We start from the raw sequence: 12,529 nt of genomic DNA on the forward strand, positions 1-12,529 counted from the left end.
ACATAGACATTTCATGAAACATTAGGTCATGAATATCTACGTAAAGTCATGGAAAAGTCATGGAATTTTATTGGTGAAAATGTGTATGAACCCTGCTGAGATTGGGTGTATACCCCCTGGGACTGCCCATAGGCATAGTCAAGATTTTTCCTTCCTAGTGCCCTCCTCCTGTAGGGGGCAGTATAACCCAATGGTTAAGAAGAATCAGGAGCTGTGTCCGTCAATGAGAAAAATGGATTTTTAATTCATACTTGCCTGTAAAATCAATTTCTTGAAATACATCACGGGACACAGAGCCATAAATAATAAAATATGGGTTATATAGCCACCTATAGGTTAAGGACACTGGCAACCAATCAGAATTGACGACCCCCTATATAACCCCTCCCGCACTGGAAGTACCTCAGTTTTGTAGCAAGCAATGAAGACCCCCATAGAAGAGGGGAGGGACCTCTGTGTCCCGTGATGTACTTCAAGAAATTGATTTTATGGATTTTACAGGTAAGTGTGAATTAAAAATCCATTTTTATTTTCGTACATCACAAGACACAGAGCCATAAATCATAACATATGGGATGTCCCAAAGCAATTCATCCAAGGGGAGGGGGATGCCAAAAAGTACCGCCATCTGACCCCGAAAGGATTACACCACTGCCTGCAGAACACTGTGGCCAAAAGCAGACGACTCCTGGGTCCCAACATCCACTCTGTAGAAAAGAATGAACGTATGCACCGACGACAAGGTCGCGGCCTTGTAAATCTGAACCATAGAGGCTTGATGGCGATGTCCCCAAGAGGCACCTACTCCTCTGGTAGAATGTGCCTTTATAGGGAAAGGTGGAACCTTTCCTACTAAACCATATGCCTGCGTAATAACCTGGCAAATCCAACAAGAAATCATAGATTTAGATGCTGCCAACCCCTTTCTGGGCTCTTCTGGCAGCACAAACAAGCTCTCGGTCTTATGAATCTGATCGGTCTCCTTAAGTAAAACTTAAGTGCACGCACTACATCAAGAACATGTAATAACTTTTCCTCCTCGGAGTGAGGATCTGGGAAAAAAAAAGGTAGTATAATGTCCTGATTCAAATGAAAGGTGGACAATACCTTGGGCAAAGAATCTGGGTGTAGACGAAAAATCGCCCTATCTGATAAAATATTAAGAATGGCTCTTTACAGGAAAGAGCTGCTAGTTCCGATACCCTTCTAGCTGAAGTTATCTAAAAGACCAGTTTTCTGGTCAAAAGAAACAGGGGAGCCTGCCCCAGAGGTTCAAAAGGCTGTTTTTGCGAAACTGCCAGCACCAAATTTAAGTCCCAAGGACACAATGGTGGCTTCAGGGGTGGAAGCAAAAGCAATATTCCCCGGACGAAGGTTTGAACCAACTAATGGAAAGCGATCTGTTCCTGTAAAATAAAACGATAAAGCTGAAATCTGCCCTTTACTCGTGCTCAAAGCTAATTTCATATCTACCCCCGTTTGCTGGAAGGCTAGCATTCTCCTTATAATATATTAGCTGGGATGCCATTTCCTGGCTTCACACCAGGCAATGTAGGATTTCCAGACCCTGTAATATTTTTAGAGACTGGTTTCCTAGCATTTATCCACGTATGAACTGCAGGGCCAAATACACCCTGCTCCTTCAAGATTTAAGGCTTCAATAGCCAAGCCGTTAAATTTAGAGACTGTACAGCAGGGTGGAATATCGGACCTTGAGAGAGCAGGTCTGCATGCAGTGGAAGAACCCAAGGCCTCGTCACTGCCAACTTCTGGATTTGTGCATACTAAATCCTCCTCGGCCATGCCGGAGCTACCAGAATTACTGGTTTCCCCTCTAGCTGGATCCTGCGCAACAGACTTGGTATCGGCTGCACCGGAGGAAAGGCATACATCAGGGAAAACTCCTCCCAAGGAGTCACCAAATCATCCACCCTGACTGCGTGTGGATCCCTGGTCCTAGACACAAATCTCTCCAACTTGTTGAACCTGGATGCCAACAGATCTTTTACTGCGACCCCACAGCGTAGGCATACTGATTGAAAAATCTTGGGATGTAAGGACCAATCCCCCGGAAACATCTGTTGACGGCTCAAAAAATCTGCCTGCCAGTTCTCTATTTCTGGAATAAACGCTGCTTTCAGGCGTGGCACAAACCTCTCTGCCCAGGACAGGATGATATCCACCTCTTCCTCCTTATGTGCTGAGCGGCTCCTTGTGCCTCCTTGATGGTTGACATAAGCCGTGGCATTGTCTGATTGCACCCTGACAGGGTGACCCCGAAGTCTGGGCGTCCAGAATTTCAGAGCCCGAATGACTGCACGGATTTCCAGAATGTTAATGGGTAGAGGACTCTCTACCCAAGACCATTTCCCCTGGACAGTAGCTTCCTCCAGAACTGCTCCCCAGCTGGAGAGACTGGCATCTGTGATCACTACCTTCCAGGTCACTGGAAGAAAGGATTTCCTTTTCACTATATTTCTGGTCAACAACCAAAAATTCAGACTCCGTTGTACCCTTGGTACCAGAGACAGGGACTGAACTTTCCCGCTCCATGCAGATAAAATAATGTTCTGCAAAGGTCTGGCACGGAAATTGAGCGTAGGGAATAGCTTTGAATGTAGACACCATTTCCCCAGTAACATCATGCAAAGTTGTATAGAAAGATATCTCAGCCTTACTATGGACCGAACCTGATCCTTCAGGTCTGAGACCCTTCTTGCTGGCAAGAATATCTTTGCCTGCACTGTGTCTACAAGAAGACCCAGGTATTCCAGACGCTAGACAGGCTGTAATGCTGACTTTGCTAAGTTTAATATCCAACCAAGACGTTCTAGAAATTGTACTGTCTGAAGGACATTTTGGCTTGGAGCCGAGGCAGATCAATCTATTAGTAATAGATCATCCAGATATCCAATTACAGATATCCTTCGGGAACCTTAGAACAGCCAATACAGGAGCTAGGATCTTTGTGAACACGCTTGGAGCTGTGGTTAACCCAAAGGGCAGGGCCACAAACTGAAAATGATGGTTTCCTATCGCAAAACAAAGAAACCTTTGATTGGCCTGAAATATAAGCACATGGAAGACATGCATCCTTGATGTCTATGGATGCTAGAAATTCCTCTCCCTGTAGGGAGGCTATGACTGAATGAATTGACTCCATGCAGAAAGAACAAATGTTAAGAAACTGGTTTAAAGCTTTGAGATCCAGAATAGGTCTCTCATCCCAGCTTGGTTTGGGGATTATGAACAGGTTTCAGTAAAAACTCTTGAACCTTTTGTTCTCTGGAACCTCGGTTATCACCCTTTGAGCCCTTAGCTGGTCCAATGCCCGAAAGAGAGACTTCCTTTTTAGGGGATCTGTTGGTATACTTAACCTTACAAACCGAGTACAAACCGAGGATGCGGGAACACCCAACACTCACTCCAGCTTGTATCCCTGTGAAACGGTGGAGACAATCCAGTTGTCTTGAATTGACTCCACCCAAACCCCTGGGAACTGCAGAAGCCTCCCCCCCCCCCCCCCCACCCAAGAGAGTGGGGGCGTCCCCTCACAGAGAGGGCTTAGAGGAATACTTGGCTGATCTCTGGGCCCAGGACTTTTTCTGATCCTGCCCTGAAGGCTTGGGTCCGGATGCAGACGGTTGAGGCCGTCACCATTGCCTGGAATTCGAAGCACTGATGATATGAGTGCTGGGGATTTTAAAGGAAGGACGTCTGCTCTTCCACTTTACAGGCAGCAACGTACTTTTCCACCCCAGCCCCACCCCTTCCTCCACCGAGATCTTTTGGATATATGTATCCAGATCATCACCAAAAAAGGCGTTCTCCCTGAAAGGGGAAGCTAGCCAAAAATATTTTACATGGCAATTCCGCAGACCAGCTCTTCCACCAAAGTATTCTGCACATATGCACTGTCATCGGAGCAAACCGTGACATTTGCCTTATGGAGTCCGTAAGAGCATCTACTGCGAAACACATAGTGCGAGGCAGACATGACAGATCTTCCACCGACTCTCCTTGAGAAGGATCTGCCTTGGACACTGCTTTATGCGGTCTTTCAAAGACTGACACACTCCTATGGCCGCTACAGCTGGTTGTACTGCAGAACCTGCAACCGCAAAAGAGGCCTTCAATAAAGATTCCAACCTTTTTATCAGCTGGATCTTTAAAAACCTGGGCATTATCTACAGGGCAGGTTAAACTCTTGTTAACCGAAGAAATGGCCACATCCACAGAGGGAATTTTCCATCTCTTAGTAAACTTTTCCTCCATAGGATATAACAATGAAAACCTTTTAGAGGAACAAAAATCCTATCAGGATGATCCCAATCATTATACACTTCTTGCTCCAAGAGCGGATGTATGGGAAATGTCTGAGGAGGACGCAATGAGCCTAGATAGGAAAAAGAGGCTTCAGTTGTCTCTCTAAGGGAGGAAACTGGTATCCAGACCGGACCATCTCCGTAAGAGACTGAATAAACAATCTCTGGGATTGAGAGGCTAATAGACTCCTCTGACTCCCCGGAAGTAGAAACTTCAGCTTGACCTTCCATAGGGTCACCATCAGCTAAATCTTCCACATCCTCTGCCCAATCCTGAACTGATTCAGGGGATGGCTCAGGAGAAAGTTTCTTTCCTCCATGTGGTGCTGCAATCATGTCAGCAATTCTACCCTACAGCTTGGCTAATGCCGACGCCAAATCGTCCTTAGTGACATAGGCTGTGGCAGAAGTACATGGAGTAGCTACTATGCCTGACAACCATATTGGCTCAGATTGGCTAGTTGCCTCTGGCTTCTCAGGAGGAGTAAATGCATTAAGTGTACTCCAAGCTTGTGCCGAGCTTATAAAGCCTAATGCACACTGCACTGATTATCCTAAGATACAGGACCTGTTTGTGCCAGTAACATACATCCACAGTGTTATGGGGGGAGTCTCTAATCACCTCAGACAGCGCAGGGATCACACACACCCTTTTGATACATCCACAGTGACTCACGCAACCCAGCTGCTGCTGCTGTTCTGTGTCCCCGTCAGCCTCTGACAGATGCTAGTGCGTTGGAAACAGTTCCTTTAAAATTGCGCCTCTTTATGCTGAATAGCGCATATGCGGCGTGGTACGTTGCGTCCACGTGCATGCCATTGCGTTCGAACCTGCTCTCCATGCGGTGTACATCTGTTATAAAAATGAAGATTCCCGGCGCATGAACGAACCCTCGCCACAGACACTCCAGGAAGCATGCGGACACTAAAGCGCTAAGGCGAAAACTGCAAATGCATGGGGTGAGAGCAGCTTAGGCTGAATCTCGTTTGTCACAGCTGATACCATTGCAGGAGATTAGCTCAGGGTAAGAAACAATGTAATAACATGCTTTTGCGTAAACCTGCTACAATAAGATGTATTTATAAGCCGAAACACAGCTGGCACAAGTCTCTGTAATCTTATTAAAGGGAACAGTGCATAAAATATTCATAATTTGCAATTTTTACCTTTTTTAAGGTTTTGTTTGCTATGTAAATTATTTAAAATGGACTCCCCAGTCCGCCACAGAAATCTGCTTTAAGCAAGAATCCAATTTTCACCCATCACAGCGAGCTTTGTCTTGGAGGCCTTCAAGGACTGGGTCCCCTTTAACCACTTTAGCCCCGAAGATTTTGCTGCTCAATGACCAGGCCACTTTTTTCAACTTGGCACTGCGTGACTTTAACTGACAATTGCACGGTCATGCAATGCTGTACCCAAACGAAATTTAGGTGCTTTTTTCCCCACAAATGGAGCTTTCTTTTGGTGGTATTTGACCACCTCTGCGCTTTTTATTTTTTTGCGATAGTAATAAAAAAAGCGCTAAAATTTTGCGGAAAAATTGACATTTTCTACTTTGACTGTTAAAAAATATCCAATATATTCAATTTTTGTCATATATTTAGGCCAAAATGTATTTAGCTACATGTCTTTATGTCTTTGACAAAAAAAATACTCAATGAGTGTATTTTTATCCACTTTAAGACCGGAAGATTTTACCCCCTACCTGACCAGGCCATATTTTGCGATTTGGCACTGCGTTACTTTAACGGACAATTGCATGGTCGTGCGACGCTATACCCAAATTAAATTTACATCCTGCCCCCCCACACAAATAGAGCTTTCTTTTGGATGTATTTGATCACCTGTGCGTTTTTTTTTTTTTTTTTTTCTTTTTTTTTAAGCAACGATTTTGAAAAAAAAAAAAAACATTTTTTCACATATATAACATTCCCAAAAAAAAATTAAAATCAAAATTTCTTTAACATTTTAGGCCAATTATTTTTCTGCTACATATTATTGGTAAAAAAAAATCGCAATAAGCATACTTTGATTGATTTGCGCGCAAAAGTTATCTCGTTTACGAACTACAGGAAAGATTTATGTCATTTTTATTTACTTTTATTTTTTACTAGTAATGGCGATTTGCAAATTTTTTGTGGGACTGTGACATTGCGGTAGACAGATCGGACCCCTAACTGACATTTTTGACACTTTTGGGTTACCAGTGACATTACTACAGTAATCAGTGCTATAAATATGCACTGTTACTGTAATAATGACACTGGCAGGGATGGGGTTAACACTCTTGGTGATCAATAGGTTAAATGTATGCCTCATGCTTAAATGTATGCCTCATGCTTACTGGCGTATGTGGAGGGGGGGGGGGGGTTCTGTGACACAGAGATCGCAGGTTCAGCTATGCTGAATCCTGTGATCTCTCCCTGTCTCACAGAGAAGATCCGCCTGCTTTGTTTAAACAAGCGGGCGGATCTTCTCACACTTTCTCCGCCTCCCTCCGGCCCGACTCCCACTGTGTCTGAACACAGCGGGAGCGCACCGCCGAGACCACTAGAAGTCCAGCGACGTAGGTCTACGTTGCTGGACCCAGGGGATCCGCAGTGCCGCAATAGCAGCACAGTGAGCGGTCTTCAAGTGGTTAACAGAGGGGCCACGGCCTTGGACCTGTAGAGCACCCTGCACGGAGCGCCTTTGGGGTTTTGTATTTCAAGGTTCCGGATCCCAGGGTCCAGCACCTAAAAAGCACAGTGTTCCAGGCAAAACCTTGTATCTGCTACCCGAGGCTTAGGTACCATCTTTTTAGTCCATTGACTGTTTTAGATAGATCTGATAGCTAACACCTTAGATCCAGTGATCTCTGATTGGGGTACGTAGCATAATCTTCCTTCTTTACAGCGACCTTCACCTTTAGACACTGGTGAAAAAACTGAGGTATTTTCTGTGTGGGAGGGGTTATATAGGGGGGGTCATCAATTCTGATTGGTTGCCAGTGTTCTTCACCTATATAGGTGGCTATATAACCCATATGTTATGATTTATGGCTCTGTGCCCCGTGATGTACGAAAAGAAATGGATTTTACGGTAAGTCAAAAATCCCATTTCTCTTTCGTTCACTGACACACAGATTCAATTATTCAGACCATGCTTATGTTCTCGCTCTCTAGGAGTAGGACTTGACGGAAACCTTTTTGGTTACGCCCCTGGGGCAGTCCCAGAGGCTATACCATCACTTCCTGCTGTAGGATACAAGTTTTTTTTCTGTCTAGTCAGGACCTGACTCTCTGCTGGGATCTGCAGTCCTGGCATTTTTTCTTATTTAAATGGAATTTTTTTTTTTTTTTTATTTGCTTTTTTTTTTATTATTTTTATTCCAGTGTGAACTACAATCAACTGTTCCTGGGTGTGTGCACTAGAATTAACAGCCGGACTGGATGAGGCACTGGATATTAGCTCTCCGCTAGGTTGGTCACGACATAGCCCCACTAGACAGGGGCTGACCGGCGAGTGAAACACCTCACGAGGTCACATAGCTCTGGTCACGATAATGGTCACGACCAAAGTCGCAGCGTACCTCAGGCCGCAGCACCCCCATTCTAAGATGGTGCGATGGACTGCTGGGAGTGGCGCCCGCCTGGTGACCGTGGTATGGTGATTAGTGTCCCCCCTCCTTTCCTGTGGAATTGCTGGGGTGGTCGCGCCCCCCCCCCCCGGATGGTAGGCCCCTGCTATGTCCTCCCCCCCCTTTGTGTTTCCCCCTTCTCTGTGGCGGGGTTCCCCCTTAAGTTTGTGCCCTCACCTGTCCCCTATCCCCCCCCCCCCGGCCCCTTTTTGGGGGCATGGGTGGAATTGAGTAGGTGGTGCTGGGCTGGAGGAGCGGTGGGTGCTGCCACTGTGGGCCCTCTGTAGGGGGTGGCTGTACCTGGGCGCTGCAGGGGAGTCCACTCCTGGGGTCTGTGAATTTTTTTTCTGTGGGGTCCAGGGTCCCTTGCAGCGCTGCTTGGTGCCGCCATTTTGCCGTGGTCTCTGTATTCCCAGCTTCGGTGGCCATGTTTGTGTAGTCCAGCGTCCATGTCTTTGGTTTCCCCATAGTTTCATTGGTGGCCCTTTTCTTGTAGTCGGATGCAGTACTGAGCTGTGGGGGCCTCTAGTGTCAAGTCAGCGTTTCCTTTTCCTGCAGTGTGACAGACCATATTTGGCGCTCTCCAGATAGGGTGGGGAGTCTGGGGGTAATAAATTCCTTCCTTTGCTGTATATAGCGCCGCGGGTGCTTGATTGTTGTAGCGCCACAGGGGTGGAGGGGCCTCCTGTTTAAAAAAAAAAATAATTTTTTTTCTTTACTGAGCAGCGTGGTTCAGTTTGACCCTTTATGGTCATGGAGCCAATGGACCATGTTTCACAACCCGATCCACTCCTGGGAGCTGCAGGACCCTCAGGATCTCAGTCTGCCCTGGCAGCCATGAGGGCAGCCCTGCAGTCGCTAGTAGCCAAAGTAGATATGGCCATGCAAAGGAGACCTGGCAAGAAGCACCCCCGCCTTCACTTGTATCCTCTGATTCTGAGGTGGATTATGCTGCCGTGGACGAGAGTCAGCCCACTGGGTCTGCGTCCACGCATGCTGAGTGCTCTAATAGTGAGAATGATTCGTCGCTGGTGGAGGCCCTGATTGCTGCTGCTGAGTCGGCTACGCCCGTGCAATTTGGCACCCGCAAATCTTCCAAGGTGAACAAGGTATTTCCCTTTCCTGCCTATTTTGACTAGATTGTCACTAGTCAGGGGGGTTTCCCAAAACGCATGGTTGGTATACCTAAACGTTTTGCTAGAAGATATCCCTTTGAGGAGTTTCTTCTAAAGAAACTAACGGTTCCACTGTCTGTGGATTTTCAAGTTTCCAGGCTCAATAATGCCACACTTTTGCCGTTGGAGGATTCCCCGTCTTTGAAGGATCCCATGGACAAAATAGCTGAGGCTGTGGTCCAGTGCCTCTTCACCATGGCTGGTTCCATTTTGAGACCGGTGTTTGCGATGTATCACCTTGGTTTCCCAGACCTTAACAGAATGGGCTAAGATTTCGTGCCAGGATCTGGACAGGAGTCAACACCCTTCTGAGATGGCGGATCAGTTGATATAAGGGTTACAGTATATTTGTGATGTAGCCCTGGATGCGGCCCCCTTGGTCGGCAGGGTTTTTGTGATGGCGGTGATCCTGCTCCACATGATCTGGTTGAAGTACTGGTCAGCGCACCAGGCTTCTAAAAAGGTGCGGACTGATCTTCCTTTTGTAGGTGACCGTTTGGTGCCTCTATGGAAGAGATCAATAAGGGTCTAAGGGCAAGGAACCTCGGCATAAGCGGGGTCCCTTCTTTTCGGCTCACAAGCGGCCCTTTTGTCCATCTGGTTCGCAGGAAAAAGGTTTGAGATCCACCCGTAACTTTGCGGGAGGCTCCAAGAGACCTTGGACTGGTAAGTCCAAAGGTTCCGCAGACAAGCCTTCCTCAGCCTTAACCACTTGCCGACCGCCGCACGACTATCTACGTCGGCGGTCAGCCCCTCACAGGCAAAGTGACGTAGGGCTACGTCGCTTGCTTGTGAGGGTCTAGGGAGCGAGCGCGCGCCCCCGCGTGGTCACGGACCCCCCCCCCCGCGCGTGTGACCGGCGGACCCGATGTCCGCCGGCCACTCTGCGATCGGCGGGGGAGAGGGAGAAAGTCAGGCAGCTTGTGTAAACAAGCTGCCTGTCATTCTCCTCGGTGTAAAGACACTGATCACACGGATCTACTATGTAGATCCGTTGATCAGTGTCCTTACAGCTCAAGCCACAGCCAATCACAGTAGAAAGCACGCTCCTAGGGACACACACAGCCCCTCCCTCTCAAATAAAGTTAACCCCTTCACTACCAGTGTATTTTTGCAGTAACAGTGCATATATATAGCACTGATTACTGCAGTAATGTCACTGGTAATCCAACCCCAAAAGTGTCAAAAATGTCAGTCAAGGGTCCGATCTGTCCGCCGCAATGTCGCAGTACCGCAAAAAAAAAATCGCAGATCGTCGCCATTTCGCGTTAAAAAAAAAAACAACAAAAATGACAGAAATCTTTCCCTTTGTTAGTAAACGCGATAACTTTTTCGCAAACCAATCAAAATACGCTTTTTGCGATTGTTTTTTTACCAAACATAGGTAGCATAAAACAAATTGGCCGAAAATGTTAAAAAATTTTGATTTTTACATTTTTTTGGGGGGGGGGAATTTCATATAAAAAAAAAGTGAAAAATATTGCTATTTTTGCAAAATGTACGCTCTTTTGTTTATAGCGCATGATCAAAAAATCGCACAGGTGATCAAATACCACCAAAAGAAAGCTCTGTTTGTGGGAAAAAAAGGACGCCAAATTCGTTTAGGTACAGCGTCGCACGACCGGGCAATTGTCCGTTAAAGTCACGCAGTGCCGAATCGCAAAATACCCCCTGGTCAGGAAGGGGGTAAAATCTTCCGGGGCTTAAGTGGTTAAGGGGTGCCCTCACCTGTGTCTGGGATGGGGGGACATCTTGGTTTCTTTCCAGATCTGTGGATCTTGCTCATTCAGGACAAATAGGTCCACAAACGGATTTGGTTCAGTTACAAGATCGAGTTTTGGTCCTTGCCCCTGGCAAGGTTCTTTCCTTCCAACTTACGCCTGTCTCCAGAGCGGCTACAGGGCCTCTACGAAGCAGTGCCGGACCTTTTTGCACAAGGAGTTATTGTGCCGGTTCCAGAGTCTGAACGTTTCTAAGGTTTTTATTCAAATCTGTTTACAGTTCCCAGGAAGGAAGGCAAGGTTCTTCCGATCTTGGATCTCAAGGCTCTGAAATACTATGTGCGGGTTCAGAAATTTTGGATGGAGTCCATCTGCACAGTAAGTAGCTTTCCTTCATCAAGGAGATCTGCTGGCTTCTATCAATCTCAAGGACTCTTACCTTCATATTCCAATATATGTCTGGCATCAGCGTTTTCTTTGTTTTGCCGTGTGCGAGGAGCGCTTTCAATTCGTGGCATTACCCTTTGGTCTCGCCTCGGCTCCCCGGGTGTTCACAATGGTTTTGGCCCAGTTTTGGCCTTGTTAGGGCAGAAGGGGATTGTGGTTCTAGGTTACCTGGAGGATCTGCTTCTGCATGCAAAGTCTTCCCCGGCTCTAGAAGCCGACTTGGACATTCTGGTGCGCACCCTGCAGGAGTTTGGGTGGACACTGAATTTTCAGAAATCAGTAATGTCTCCGTCCACAAAGCTGGACTACTTTTTGTCTCACGCTTCAGCATCAGCCGGGGTGTTTCTTCCTCAGACAAAGCTTCTGAAGCTACAGGATACTGTTCGGCTCCTGTTGTCCAACCATCGATCATCACTCAGGACTTGCATGCAAGTGCTGGGGCTGATGGTCTCCTTCGAGGTGGTTCCGTTTGCGCAGTTCCACACCAGACCCTTACAATGGGAGATTCTGATCAAATCGAACAAGGATCTGCTGTCATGGAACAATCTGATCCTGTTAAGTCGGGGTTCGAGGGAGTCTCTCCTATGGTGGCTCCGCTCCCCGGCTCTACGTCTGGGAAAATCTTTTCTTCCCTGTATTGGGACTGTAATCACCACTGATGCCAGTCTGTCTGGATGGGTAAGTGTCTTGGAGTGTGTTCGACCCAAGGTGTCTGGACTCGGGAGGAGTCCAGGTTGCCGATCAACATCCTGGATATTCGGGCGATCCAACTTTGTCTCAATGGACGGATTGTCTACAGGGACGCCCTGTACCTCCGTGGGATCTCAATTTGGTTCTGTCGGTGCTTCAAAAGCCTACTTTGGAAAATTATTTGAGAAATTCCTCTGCTCATTCTGTCGCAGAAGGTGGCTTTCTTAGTGGCTATTACTTCTGTACGTCGTGTGTCGGAGTTGGCTGCGTTGTCCTGTCGGTCCCCTTACTTGGTGATTCATAGGGACAAAGTGGTGTAGCGACCCTGTCAGGCGTTCCTTCCTAAGGTTGTTCAAGGGTTTTATTTGAATGAAGACATTGTGCTACCGTCCCTATGTCCTAAGCCAAAATATCCTAAGGAAATTGCCTTACAGTCCTTAGATGTGGGAAGGGTGATTCAGGTGTACCTGGTGGTGACTGAACCGATTGGAGAATCAGATTCTTTGTTCTTAAGGATGCACCTCGCAAGGGGCAGGCCGCATTTGCTGCAA

At 47.0% G+C, this 12,529-nt stretch overlaps 1 protein-coding gene across 1 annotated transcript in view; it reads left to right on the forward strand.

Moving 5' to 3' along the window:
- The window catches only part of KIF15 (kinesin family member 15), a gene marked incomplete at its 3' end in the record, with an annotated part of 260,968 nt that overhangs the window by 162,030 nt on the left and 86,409 nt on the right, over window positions 1-12,529 (forward strand). The window lies entirely within an intron of this gene.

This window comes from Pelophylax lessonae (genome assembly GCF_965119305.1).
Source record: "Pelophylax lessonae genome assembly, chromosome: 5".
NCBI classification, from domain to species: domain Eukaryota; kingdom Metazoa; phylum Chordata; class Amphibia; order Anura; family Ranidae; genus Pelophylax; species Pelophylax lessonae.